The 13,011-nt window shown below is 42.3% G+C and overlaps 8 non-coding genes across 8 annotated transcripts; all 8 read left to right on the top strand.

The window, feature by feature from the left end:
- Positions 1–692: 692 nt before the first annotated feature.
- Positions 693–811, top strand: LOC121562940. The gene has a single exon (XR_005999677.2). It is a non-coding gene; the product is annotated as a 5S ribosomal RNA (ribosomal RNA).
- A 2,786-nt stretch (positions 812–3,597) lies between these two features.
- Positions 3,598–3,716, top strand: LOC123485357. Its single transcript, XR_006658975.1, has one exon. It is a non-coding gene; the product is annotated as a 5S ribosomal RNA (ribosomal RNA).
- A 1,154-nt stretch (positions 3,717–4,870) lies between these two features.
- LOC123485360 lies at positions 4,871–4,989 on the top strand. The gene has a single exon (XR_006658978.1). It is a non-coding gene; the product is annotated as a 5S ribosomal RNA (ribosomal RNA).
- Positions 4,990–7,757: 2,768 nt separating this feature from the next.
- LOC123485368 lies at positions 7,758–7,876 on the top strand. Its single transcript, XR_006658985.1, has one exon. It is a non-coding gene; the product is annotated as a 5S ribosomal RNA (ribosomal RNA).
- A 1,158-nt stretch (positions 7,877–9,034) lies between these two features.
- LOC123485359 lies at positions 9,035–9,153 on the top strand. The gene has a single exon (XR_006658977.1). It is a non-coding gene; the product is annotated as a 5S ribosomal RNA (ribosomal RNA).
- A 1,147-nt stretch (positions 9,154–10,300) lies between these two features.
- LOC123485361 lies at positions 10,301–10,419 on the top strand. Its single transcript, XR_006658980.1, has one exon. It is a non-coding gene; the product is annotated as a 5S ribosomal RNA (ribosomal RNA).
- Positions 10,420–11,573: 1,154 nt separating this feature from the next.
- LOC123485367 lies at positions 11,574–11,692 on the top strand. Its single transcript, XR_006658984.1, has one exon. It is a non-coding gene; the product is annotated as a 5S ribosomal RNA (ribosomal RNA).
- A 1,157-nt stretch (positions 11,693–12,849) lies between these two features.
- Positions 12,850–12,968, top strand: LOC123485366. Its single transcript, XR_006658983.1, has one exon. It is a non-coding gene; the product is annotated as a 5S ribosomal RNA (ribosomal RNA).
- The last annotated feature ends 43 nt before the right edge of the window (positions 12,969–13,011 follow it).

Below are 13,011 nucleotides of genomic sequence, written 5' to 3'. Positions count from 1 at the left end.
AGTTACCCTTAAATGCAAGCGTGCACCAGGAAGAGACCTTTGTTTGGTTAAGCGGTGTTTCTGTAGAACAAATGGCCACTGGAGTGATGCAAATGATCACGGTATAATTCTGCCAGGCAGGCATAGGCTACTTTGCAGTTAAAATTTACTTGCAAAGGTTTTGGGGAAAGCCATTCCTTCCCTACCAGAAGAAGGTTATCATTAGCATCATCGCTAACGGCTACACAAAGTGTAGACATACGCGCGCACCGCACACATGCACACAGACAGGGGCATTCCTGTGCCGTGCCAGAAAGTTCATGGAAATACGAATCACTGATGCATTTTGTTCATGTCTTATGATTGACTTGGGCAAATGAATGCGTTTTCTAACAAGTTGAATAGATTTAGTTGATTTCTTACTAAGTTCAATACATGTTTGAATATTGTTGAATTTCGGTTTAATGTCTGGATTCCGTGATTCGGTCCGCAACGCCTATTTTATAGGGCCCTAGTCAATGAACTTGTCATAAATCAACATAGGATATGCGCTCTTCCTCCCCCCCCAACAAGACTCAAATATATATATATATTGGAAATGTAAGCAAGGGTTGAGCTTCTTCAGTTTGTGTCACAAAGTGGATACGTTTCTGTGTCCCTTTCAGAGTGAGTGACACATTGACTTTATATAGTGTACCAAGAATTGTTCCCTCGCTTACGGCCATACCAGCCTGAATACGCCCGATCTCGTCCGATCTCGGAAGCTAAGCAGGGTCGGTCCTGGTTAGTACTTGGATGGGAGACCGCCTGGGAATACCAGGTGCTGTAAGCTTTTTGTCCCAGTAGAGCGTGCTCTTGTGTCATGGAGCAACTGCCTTTTATTTATCACCCTAATAATATCATGGATTGTTATTGGACTAAATGCAGTTCGTGTGTGCTGCCCTGCCCTGATCAAATCAAATAATGGACAGTGCGTTTCCCTCAAAATATAGGCAGTACATGCAGCCTTTGTTTTTAGTCTAGGAGACAGTCAATGTCTGTAGTCCATTAGGGCACTATAAAATCCCTTCAATGTTTTGCCTGATTCCGTTAATTCCCAAGTTCCCTTTTCTCCGTTTAGATTTCCCCGTTGACCGTTTGTCCCTGTTTTGGCAGGTTTTCGCTCTCAAAAGTACACCTTTTTAATAGCAAAACAGCACAATTGGATGTTCTATGTCCACAACTATGTTTAAACCCTATCAGGTGACCATTTGTGAGGTCTGGGAAAAATATAAGACATTTAGATTTTGGGGTGTAGTTACCCTTAAATGCAAGCGTGCACCAGGAAGAGACCTTTGTTTGGTTAAACGGTGTTGCTGTAGAACAAATGGCCACTGGAGTGATGCAAATGATCACGGTATAATTCTGCCAGGCAGGCATAGGCTACTTTGTAGTTAACATTTACTTGCGAAGGTTTTGGGGAAAGCCATTCCTTCCCTACCAGAAGAAGGTTATCATTAGCATCATCGCTAACGGCTACACAAAGTGTAGACATACGTGCGCACCGCACACATGCACACAGACAGGGGCATTCCTGTGCCGTGCCAGAAAGTTCATGGAAATACGAATCACTGATGCATTTTGTTCATGTCTTATGATTGACTTGGGCAAATGAATGCGTTTTCTAACAAGTTGAATAGATTTAGTTGATTTCTTACTAAGTTCAATAAATGTTTGAATATTGTTGAATTTCGGTTTAATGTCTGGATTCCGTGATTCGGTCCGCAACGCCTATTTTATAGGGCCCTAGTCAATGAACTTGTCATAAATCAACATAGGATATGCCCTCTCCCCCCCCAACAAGACTCAAATATATATACATACAGTGGGAAAAAAAAGTATTTAGTCAGCCACCAATTGTGCAAGTTCTCCCACTTAAAAAGATGAGAGAGGCCTGTAATTTTCATCATTAGTACATGTCAACTATGACAGACAAAATGAGAGAAAAAATCCATAAAATCACATTGTAGGAGTTTTAATGAATTTATTTGCAAATTATGGTGGAAAATAAGTATTTGGTCAATAACAAAAGTTTCTCAATACTTTGTTATATACCCTTTGTTGGCAATGACACAGGTCAAACGTTTTCTGTAAGTCTTCACAAGGTTTTCACACACTGTTGCTGGTATTTTGGCCCATTCCTCCATGCAGATCTCCTCTAGAGCAGTGATGTTTTGGGGCTGTCGCTGGGCAACACAGACTTTCAACTCCCTCCAAAGATTTTCTATGGGGTTGAGATCTGGAGACTGACTAGGCCACTCCAGGACCTTGAAATGCTTCTTACGAAGCCACTCCTTCGTTGCCCGGGCGGTGTGTTTGGAATCATTGTCATGCTGAAAGACCCAGCCACGTTTCATCATCAATGCCCTTGCTGATGGAAGGAGGTTTTCACTCAAAATCTCACGATACATGGCCCCATTCATTCTTTCCTTTACACGGATCAGTCGTCCTGGTCCCTTTGCTGAAAAAACAGCCCCAAAGCATGATGTTTCCACCCCCATGCTTCACAATAGGTATTTTGTTCTTTGGATGCATCTCAGCATTCTTTGTCCTCCAAACACAACGAGTTGAGTTTTTACCAAAAAAGTTATATTTTGGTTTCATCTGACCATATGACATTCTCCCAATCCTCTTCTGGATCATCCACATGCACTCTAGCAAACTTCAGACGGGCCTGGACATATACTGGCTTAAGCAGGGGGACATGTCTGGCACTGCAGGATTTGAGTCCCTGGCGGCGTAGTGTGTTACTGATGGTAGGCTTTGTTACTTTGGTCCCAGCTCTCTGCAGGTCATTCACTAGGTCCCCCCGTGTGGTTCTGGGATTTTTGCACACCGTTCTTGTGATAATTTTGACCCCACGGGGTGAGATCTTGCGTGGAGCCCCAGATCGAGGGAGATTATCAGTGGTCTTGTATGTCTTCCATTTCCTAATAATTGCTCCCACAGTTGATTTCTTCAAACCAAGCTGCTTACCTATTGCAGATTCAGTCTTCCCAGCCTGGTGCAGGTCTACAATTTTGTTTCTGGTGTCCTTTGACAGCTCTTTGGTCTTGGCCATAGTGGAGTTTGGAGTGTGACTGTTTGAGGTTGTGGACAGGTGTCTTTTATACTTATAACAAGTTCAAACAGGTGCCATTAATACAGGTAACGAGTGGAGGACAGAGGAGCCTCTTAAAGAAGAAGTTACAGGTCTGTGAGAGCCAGAAATCTTGCTTGTTTGTAGGTGACCAAATACTTATTTTCCACCATAATTTGCAAATAAATGCATTAAAAAATCCTACAATGTGATTTTCTGGATTTTTTTCTTCTAAATTTGTCTGTCATAGTTGACGTGTACCTATGATGAAAATTACAGGCCTCTCTCATCTTTTTAAGTGGGAGAACATGCACAATTGGTGGCTGACTAAATACTTTTTTCCCCCACTGTATATATATATATATATATATATATATATTTGGAAATGTAAGCAAGGGTTGAGCTTCTTCAGTTTGTGTCACAAAGTGGATACGTTTCTGTGTCCCTTTCAGAGTGAGTGACACATTGACTTTATATAGTGTACCAAGAGTTTTTCTCTCGCTTACGGCCATACCAGCCTGAATACGCCCGATCTCGTCCGATCTCGGAAGCTAAGCAGGGTTGGGCCTGGTTAGTACTTGGATGGGAGACCGCCTGGGAATACCAGGTGCTGTAAGCTTTTTGTCCCAGTAGAGCGCGCTCTTGTGTCATGGAGCAACTGCCTTTTATTTATCACCCTAATAATATCATGGATTGTTATTGGACTAAATGCAGTTTGTGTGTGCTGCCCTGCCCTGATCAAATGAAATAATGGACAGTGCGTTTCCCTCAAAATATAGGCAGTACATGCAGCCTTTGTTTTTAGTCTAGGAGACAGTCAATGTCTGTAGTCCATTAGGGCACTATAAAATCCCTTCAATGTTTTGCCTGATTCCGTTAATTCCCAAGTTCCCTTTTCTCCGTTTAGATTTCCCCGTTGACCGTTTGTCCCTGTTTTGGCAGGTTTTCGCTCTCAAAAGTACACCTTTTTAATAGCAAAACAGCACAATTGGATGTTCTATGTCCACAACAATGTTTAAACCCTATCAGGTGACCATTTGTGAGGTCTGGGAAAAATGTAAGACATTTAGATTTTGGGGTGTAGTTACCCTTAAATGCAAGCGTGCACCAGGAAGAGACCTTTGTTTGGTTAAGCGGTGTTTCTGTAGAACAAATGGCCACTGGAGTGATGCAAATGATCACGGTATAATTCTGCCATGCAGGCATAGGCTACTTTGTAGTTAACATTTACTTGCGAAGGTTTTGGGGAAAGCCATTCCTTCCCTACCAGAAGAAGGTTATCATTAGCATCATCGCTAACGGCTACACAAAGTGTAGACATACGCGCGGCACCGCACACATGCACACAGACAGGGGCATTCCTGTGCCGTGCCAGAAAGTTCATGGAAATACGAATCACTGATGCATTTTGTTCATGTCTTATGATTGACTTGGCAAATGAATGCGTTTTCTAACAAGTTGAATAGATTTAGTTGATTTCTTACTAAGTTCAATAAATGTTTGAATATTGTTGAATTTCGGTTTAATGTCTGGATTCCGTGATTCGGTCCGCAACGCCTATTTTATAGGGCCCTAGTCAATGAACTTGTCATAAATCAACATAGGATATGCCCTCTTCCCCCCAACAAGACTCAAATATATATATATATATATTGGAAATGTAAGCAGGGGTTGAGCTTCTTCAGTTTGTGTCACAAAGTGGATACGTTTCTGTGTCCCTTTCAGAGTGAGTGACACATTGACTTTATATAGTGTACCAAGAGTTGTTCTCTCGCTTACGGCCATACCAGCCTGAATACGCCTGATCTCGTCCGATCTCGGAAGCTAAGCAGGGTCGGGCCTGGTTAGTACTTGGATGGTAGACCGCCTGGGAATACCAGGTGCTGTAAGCTTTTGTCCCAGTAGAGCGTGCTCTTGTGTCATGGAGCAACTGCTTTTTATTTATCACCCTAATAATATCATGGATTGTTATTGGACTAAATGCAGTTTGTGTGCTGCCCTGCCCTGATCAAATCAAATCAAATAATGGACAGTGCGTTTCCCTCAAAATATAGGCAGTACATGCAGCCTTTGTTTTTAGTCTAGGAGACAGTCAATGTATGTAGTCCATTAGGGCACTATACAATCCCTTCAATGTTTTGCCTGATTCCGTTAATTCCCAAGTTCCCTTTTCTCCGTTTAGATTTCCCCGTTGACCGTTTGTCCCTGTTTTGGCAGGTTTTCGCTCTCAAAAGTACACCTTTTTAATAGCAAAACAGCACAATTGGATGTTCTATGTCCACAACAATGTTTAAACCCTATCAGGTGACCATTTGTGAGGTCTGGGAAAAATGTAAGACATTTAGATGTTGGGGTGTAGTTACCCTTAAATGCAAGCATGCACCAGGAAGAGACCTTTGTTTGGTTAAGCGGTGTTGCTGTAGAACAAATGGCAACTGGAGTGATGCAAATGATCACGGTATAATTCTGCCAGGCAGGCATAGGCTACTTTGTAGTTAACATTTACTTGCGAAGGTTTTGGGGAAAGCCATTCCTTCCCTACCAGAAGAAGGTTATCATTAGCATCATCGCTAACGGCTACACAAAGTGTAGACATACGCGCGCACCGCACACATACAGGGGCATTCCTGTGCCGTTTCAGAAAGTTAATGGAAATACGAATCACTGATGCATTTTGTTCATGTCTTATGATTGACTTGGGCAAATGAATGCGTTTTCTAACAAGTTGAATAGATTTAGTTGATTTCTTACTAAGTTCAATAAATGTTTGAATATTGTTGAATTTCGGTTTAATGTCTGGATTCCGTGATTCGGTCCGCAACGCCTATTTTATAGGGCCCTAGTCAATGAACTTGTCATAAATCAACATAGGATATGCCCTCTCCCCCCAACAAGACTCAAATATATATACATACAGTGGGAAAAAAAGTATTTAGTCAGCCACCAATTGTGCAAGTTCTCCCACTTAAAAAGATGAGAGAGGCCTGTAATTTTCATCATTAGTACATGTCAACTATGACAGACAAAATGAGAGAAAAAATCCATAAAATCACATTGTAGGAGTTTTAATGAATTTATTTGCAAATTATGGTGGAAAATAAGTATTTGGTCAATAACAAAAGTTTCTCAATACTTTGTTATATACCCTTTGTTGGCAATGACACAGGTCAAACGTTTTCTGTAAGTCTTCACAAGGTTTTCACACACTGTTGCTGGTATTTTGGCCCATTCCTCCATGCAGATCTCCTCTAGAGCAGTGATGTTTTGGGGCTGTCGCTGGGCAACACAGACTTTCAACTCCCTCCAAAGATTTTCTATGGGGTTGAGATCTGGAGACTGACTAGGCCACTCCAGGACCTTGAAATGCTTCTTACGAAGCCACTCCTTCGTTGCCCGGGCGGTGTGTTTGGAATCATTGTCATGCTGAAAGACCCAGCCACGTTTCATCATCAATGCCCTTGCTGATGGAAGGAGGTTTTCACTCAAAATCTCACGATACATGGCCCCATTCATTCTTTCCTTTACACGGATCAGTCGTCCTGGTCCCTTTGCTGAAAAACAGCCCCAAAGCATGATGTTTCCACCCCCATGCTTCACAATAGGTATTTTGTTCTTTGGATGCATCTCAGCATTCTTTGTCCTCCAAACACAACGAGTTGAGTTTTTACCAAAAAGTTATATTTTGGTTTCATCTGACCATATGACATTCTCCCAATCCTCTTCTGGATCATCCACATGCACTCTAGCAAACTTCAGACGGGCCTGGACATATACTGGCTTAAGCAGGGGGACATGTCTGGCACTGCAGGATTTGAGTCCCTGGCGGCGTAGTGTGTTACTGATGGTAGGCTTTGTTACTTTGGTCCCAGCTCTCTGCAGGTCATTCACTAGGTCCCCCCGTGTGGTTCTGGGATTTTTGCACACCGTTCTTGTGATAATTTTGACCCCACGGGGTGAGATCTTGCGTGGAGCCCCAGATCGAGGGAGATTATCAGTGGTCTTGTATGTCTTCCATTTCCTAATAATTGCTCCCACAGTTGATTTCTTCAAACCAAGCTGCTTACCTATTGCAGATTCAGTCTTCCCAGCCTGGTGCAGGTCTACAATTTTGTTTCTGGTGTCCTTTGACAGCTCTTTGGTCTTGGCCATAGTGGAGTTTGGAGTGTGACTGTTTGAGGTTGTGGACAGGTGTCTTTTATACTTATAACAAGTTCAAACAGGTGCCATTAATACAGGTAACGAGTGGAGGACAGAGGAGCCTCTTAAAGAAGAAGTTACAGGTCTGTGAGAGCCAGAAATCTTGCTTGTTTGTAGGTGACCAAATACTTATTTTCCACCATAATTTGCAAATAAATGCATTAAAAATCCTACAATGTGATTTTCTGGATTTTTTTTCTTCTAAATTTGTCTGTCATAGTTGACGTGTACCTATGATGAAAATTACAGGCCTCTCTCATCTTTTTAAGTGGGAGAACATGCACAATTGGTGGCTGACTAAATACTTTTTTCCCCCACTGTATATATATATATATATATATATTGGAAATGTAAGCAAGGGTTGAGCTTCTTCAGTTTGTGTCACAAAGTGGATACGTTTCTGTGTCCCTTTCAGAGTGAGTGACACATTGACTTTATATAGTGTACCAAGAGTTTTTCCCTCGCTTACGGCCATACCAGCCTGAATACGCCCGATCTCGTCCGATCTCGGAAGCTAAGCAGGGTTGGGCCTGGTTAGTACTTGTATGGGAGACCGCCTGGGAATACCAGGTGCTGTAAGCTTTTTGTCCCAGTAGAGCGCGCTCTTGTGTCATGGAGCAACTGCCTTTTATTTATCACCCTAATAATATCATGGATTGTTATTGGACTAAATGCAGTTTGTGTGTGCTGCCCTGCCCTGATCAAATGAAATAATGGACAGTGCGTTTCCCTCAAAATATAGGCAGTACATGCAGCCTTTGTTTTTAGTCTAGGAGACAGTCAATGTCTGTAGTCCATTAGGGCACTATAAAATCCCTTCAATGTTTTGCCTGATTCCGTTAATTCCCAAGTTCCCTTTTCTCCGTTTAGATTTCCCCGTTGACCGTTTGTCCCTGTTTTGGCAGGTTTTCGCTCTCAAAAGTACACCTTTTTAATAGCAAAACAGCACAATTGGATGTTCTATGTCCACAACAATGTTTAAACCCTATCAGGTGACCATTTGTGAGGTCTGGGAAAAATGTAAGACATTTAGATTTTGGGGTGTAGTTACCCTTAAATGCAAGCGTGCACCAGGAAGAGACCTTTGTTTGGTTAAGCGCTGTTTCTGTAGAACAAATGGCCACTGGAGTGATGCAAATGATCACGGTATAATTCTGCCATGCAGGCATAGGCTACTTTGTAGTTAACATTTACTTGCGAAGGTTTTGGGGAAAGCCATTCCTTCCCTACCAGAAGAAGGTTATCATTAGCATCATCGCTAACGGCTACACAAAGTGTAGACATACGCGCGCACCACACACATGCACACAGACAGGGGCATTCCTGTGCCGTGCCAGAAAGTTCATGGAAATACGAATCACTGATGCATTTTGTTCATGTCTTATGATTGACTTGGGCAAATGAATGCGTTTTCTAACAAGTTGAATAGATTTAGTTGATTTCTTACTAAGTTCAATAAATGTTTGAATATTGTTGAATTTCGGTTTAATGTCTGGATTCCGTGATTCGGTCCGCAACGCCTATTTTATAGGGCCCTAGTCAATGAACTTGTCATAAATCAACATAGGATATGCCCTCTTCCCCCCCCCCAACAAGACTCAAATATATATATATATATATTGGAAATGTAAGCAGGGGTTGAGCTTCTTCAGTTTGTGTCACAAAGTGGATACGTTTCTGTGTCCCTTTCAGAGTGAGTGACACATTGACTTTATATAGTGTACCAAGAGTTGTTCTCTCGCTTACGGCCATACCAGCCTGAATACGCCTGATCTCGTCCGATCTCGGAAGCTAAGCAGGGTCGGGCCTGGTTAGTACTTGGATGGTAGACCGCCTGGGAATACCAGGTGCTGTAAGCTTTTTGTCCCAGTAGAGCGTGCTCTTGTGTCATGGAGCAACTGCTTTTTATTTATCACCCTAATAATATCATGGATTGTTATTGGACTAAATGCAGTTTGTGTGCTGCCCTGCCCTGATCAAATCAAATCAAATAATGGACAGTGCGTTTCCCTCAAAATATAGGCAGTACATGCAGCCTTTGTTTTTAGTCTAGGAGACAGTCAATGTATGTAGTCCATTAGGGCACTATACAATCCCTTCAATGTTTTGCCTGATTCCGTTAATTCCCAAGTTCCCTTTTCTCCGTTTAGATTTCCCCGTTGACCGTTTGTCCCTGTTTTGGCAGGTTTTCGCTCTCAAAAGTACACCTTTTTAATAGCAAAACAGCACAATTGGATGTTCTATGTCCACAACAATGTTTAAACCCTATCAGGTGACCATTTGTGAGGTCTGGGAAAAATGTAAGACATTTAGATGTTGGGGTGTAGTTACCCTTAAATGCAAGCATGCACCAGGAAGAGACCTTTGTTTGGTTAAGCGGTGTTGCTGTAGAACAAATGGCAACTGGAGTGATGCAAATGATCACGGTATAATTCTGCCAGGCAGGCATAGGCTACTTTGTAGTTAACATTTACTTGCGAAGGTTTTGGGGAAAGCCATTCCTTCCCTACCAGAAGAAGGTTATCATTAGCATCATCGCTAACGGCTACACAAAGTGTAGACATACGCGCGCACCGCACACATACAGGGGCATTCCTGTGCCGTTTCAGAAAGTTAATGGAAATACGAATCACTGATGCATTTTGTTCATGTCTTATGATTGACTTGGGCAAATTAATGCGTTTTCTAACAAGTTGAATAGATTTAGTTGATTTCTTACTAAGTTCAATAAATGTTTGAATATTGTTGAATTTCGGTTTAATGTCTGGATTCCGTGATTCGGTCCGCAACGCCTATTTTATAGGGCCCTAGTCAATGAACTTGTCATAAATCAACATAGGATATGCCCTCTTCCCCCCAACAAGACTCAAATATATATATATATATTGGAAATGTAAGCAGGGGTTGAGCTTCTTCAGTTTGTGTCACAAAGTGGATACGTTTCTGTGTCCCTTTCAGAGTGAGTGACACATTGACTTTATATAGTGTACCAAGAGTTGCTCCCTCGCTTACGGCCATACCAGCCTGAATATGCCCGATCTCGTCTGATCTCGGAAGCTAAGCAGGGTCTGGCCTGGTTAGTACTTGCATGGGAGACCGCCTGGGAATACCAGGTGCTGTAAGCTTTTTGTCCCAGTAGAGCGTGCTCTTGTGTCATGGAGCAACTGCTTTTTATTTATCACCCTAATAATATCATGGATTGTTATTGGACTAAATGCAGTTTGTGTGTGCTGCCCTGCCCTGATCAAATCAAATCAAATAATGGACAGTGCGTTTCCCTCAAAATATAGGCAGTACATGCAGCCTTTGTTTTTAGTCTAGGAGACAGTCAATGTCTGTAGTCCATTAGGGCACTATACAATCCCTTCAATGTTTTGCCTGATTCCGTTAATTCCCAAGTTCCCTTTTCTCCGTTTAGATTTCCCCGTTGACCGTTTGTCCATGTTTTGGCAGGTTTTCGCTCTCAAAGGTACACCTTTTTAATAGCAAAACAGCACAATTGGATGTTCTATGTCCACAACAATGTTTAAACCCTATCAGGTGACCATTTGTGAGGTCTGGGAAAAATGTAAGACATTTAGATGTTGGGGTGTAGTTACCCTTAAATGCAAGCATGCACCAGGAAGAGACCTTTGTTTGGTTAAGCGGTGTTGCTGTAGAACAAATGGCAACTGGAGTGATGCAAATGATCACGGTATAATTCTGCCAGGCAGGCATAGGCTACTTTGTAGTTAACATTTACTTGCGAAGGTTTTGGGGAAAGCCATTCCTTCCCTACCAGAAGAAGGTTATCATTAGCATCATCGCTAACGGCTACACAAAGTGTAGACATACGCGCGCACCGCACACATACAGGGGCATTCCTGTGCCGTTTCAGAAAGTTAATGGAAATACGAATCACTGATGCATTTTGTTCATGTCTTATGATTGACTTGGGCAAATTAATGCGTTTTCTAACAAGTTGAATAGATTTAGTTGATTTCTTACTAAGTTCAATAAATGTTTGAATATTGTTGAATTTCGGTTTAATGTCTGGATTCCGTGATTCGGTCCGCAACGCCTATTTTATAGGGCCCTAGTCAATGAACTTGTCATAAATCAACATAGGATATGCCCTCTTCCCCCCCCCCCAACAAGACTCAAATATATATATATATATTGGAAATGTAAGCAGGGGTTGAGCTTCTTCAGTTTGTGTCACAAAGTGGATACGTTTCTGTGTCCCTTTCAGAGTGAGTGACACATTGACTTTATATAGTGTACCAAGAGTTGTTCCCTCGCTTACGGCCATACCAGCCTGAATACGCCCGATCTCGTCCGATCTCGGAAGCTAAGCAGGGTCGGGCCTGGTTAGTACTTGGATGGGAGACCGCCTGGGAATACCAGGTGCTGTAAGCTTTTTGTCCCAGTAGAGCGTGCTCTTGTGTCATGGAGCAACTGCTTTTTATTTATCACCCTAATAATATCATGGATTGTTATTGGACTAAATGCAGTTTGTGTGTGCTGCCCTGCCCTGATCAAATCAAATAAAATAATGGACAGTGCGTTTCCCTCAAAATATAGGCAGTACATGCAGCCTTTGTTTTTAGTCTAGGAGACAGTCAATGTCTGTAGTCCATTAGGGCACTATACAATCCCTTCAATGTTTTGCCTGATTCCGTTAATTCCCAAGTTCCCTTTTCTCCGTTTAGATTTCCCCGTTGACCGTTTGTCCCTGTTTTGGCAGGTTTTCGCTCTCAAAAGTACACCTTTTTAATAGCAAAACAGCACAATTGGATGTTCTATGTCCACAACAATGTTTAAACCCTATCAGGTGACCATTTGTGAGGTCTGGGAAAAATGTAAGACATTTAGATGTTGGGGTGTAGTTACCCTTAAATGCAAGCATGCACCAGGAAGAGACCTTTGTTTGGTTAAGCGGTGTTGCTGTAGAACAAATGGCAACTGGAGTGATGCAAATGATCACGGTATAATTCTGCCAGGCAGGCATAGGCTACTTTGTAGTTAACATTTACTTGCGAAGGTTTTGGGAAAGCCATTCCTTCCCTACCAGAAGAAGGTTATCATTAGCATCATCGCTAACGGCTACACAAAGTGTAGACATACGCGCGCACCGCACACATGCACACAGACAGGGGCATTCCTGTGCCGTTTCAGAAAGTTCATGGAAATACGAATCACTGATGCATTTTGTTCATGTCTTATGATTGACTTGGGCAAATGAATGCGTTTTCTAACAAGTTGAATAGATTTAGTTGATTTCTTACTAAGTTCAATAAATGTTTGAATATTGTTGAATTTCGGTTTAATGTCTGGATTCCGTGATTCGGTCCATAACGCCTATTTTATAGGGCCCTAGTCAATGAACTTGTCATAAATCAACATAGGATATGCCCTCTTCCCCCCAACAAGACTCAAATATATATATATATATTTGGAAATGTAAGCAGGGGTTGAGCTTCTTCAGTTTGTGTCACAAAGTGGATACGTTTCTGTGTCCCTTTCAGAGTGAGTGACACATTGACTTTATATAGTGTACCAAGAGTTGTTCCCTCGCTTACGGCCATACCAGCCTGAATACGCCCGATCTCGTCCGATCTCGGAAGCTAAGCAGGGTCGGGCCTGGTTAGTACTTGGATGGGAGACCGCCTGGGAATACCAGGTGCTGTAAGCTTTTGTCCCAGTAGAGCGTGCTCTTGTGTCATGGAGCAACTGCT

This window comes from Coregonus clupeaformis, unplaced genomic scaffold, assembly GCF_020615455.1.
Source record: "Coregonus clupeaformis isolate EN_2021a unplaced genomic scaffold, ASM2061545v1 scaf0661, whole genome shotgun sequence".
NCBI classification, from domain to species: domain Eukaryota; kingdom Metazoa; phylum Chordata; class Actinopteri; order Salmoniformes; family Salmonidae; genus Coregonus; species Coregonus clupeaformis.
Note: the sequence above shows the minus strand (reverse complement) of the source record. Positions and strands in the feature narration are given on the sequence as shown.